Genomic DNA, 1,079 nt, shown 5'->3' with positions numbered 1-1,079 from the left:
ATGACTGGCACCCGATTACCAGACGAACGTGCACAAGCAGTTCGATCTCTTGGTTCACTCTTGAACTACGTTCGGCTTGATCCTCGAAAGGGGTATGTAGGCAGCCTTTCATTAGGTTCAGTCTGAAATTAATCAAAAACATTTTCTGTATTTTCTTCGTCTTTTGTTATCGAGCTGCGAGTCAACTAGGTTTAAGCTTTTAGGCCGCTAGAACTAGGTAATCGTATCAGTCTAGTTCGGAAGATAAATGTCAAGTCTCAAAGGATATACACCAATATCGAAAAAGGCGAACATACACAAGAAGAGGAAGGGGAAACGAGCAAGCAAAACTGAGAGGAGACAAAACTGCATCTTCGAGAGACCTAAGATATTTGCAACTTGAAATTTTTGAAATCAGACTTGGAGTTTTCGTAGGAAATTACTAAGAAATAAAAACGTCTTTGAGACTGCCATAGAACTTTAGGGAACGTAAAACCTAGGTGGATAGTCTAGCGAGCTAAGTCTTAGGTGATTTTTCCTGTCTCGATATATTGTCCCATAACTGTTCGTCCAGATCTTGCAAACCGATCTAGACTCTCCAAAAATCGAGAAACGATCGCCACGCATATCAAGCTCGCTTCCTAAGGAGAGAAGAAACTAGAGACATGAACGTCGTCTTTAAACCGATTCGTTTCTGGCAATTCTCTCGGAACCGACATATTCCAAGTCTTCAACCTGGAAACAACCAAATCACAGTCCAAGCGTCGTCTTCAAACCGACTCGGATTGTCGATCATTCTATTCCTCGAGAAAAAAGGGACGGAGTAGGTGCGTATACTATACTCGTATACTCCCATACTTCAAAAACATATTCAAACAATGCGATGTCTCGTCAAGATCAAGAAAACGCTTTCGACAAGAAAACGCTTTCGACAAAGCAAACTCTCATAGAAATATGCGGGAAAATATTCATACAATGTGATGTCTCATCAAGATCATCCTAAAAGCAAACGACAATCTGATATTCGTCTAAACACTAGGAACTGATCCAAACCATGTTGGAAAAATTCTAAAAGACTATACAGCATCTATCATCGCAAT

Source organism: Brassica oleracea, chromosome C7 (assembly GCF_000695525.1).
Source record: "Brassica oleracea var. oleracea cultivar TO1000 chromosome C7, BOL, whole genome shotgun sequence".
Classification (NCBI taxonomy): domain Eukaryota; kingdom Viridiplantae; phylum Streptophyta; class Magnoliopsida; order Brassicales; family Brassicaceae; genus Brassica; species Brassica oleracea.
This window is presented reverse-complemented; position numbering follows the sequence as displayed.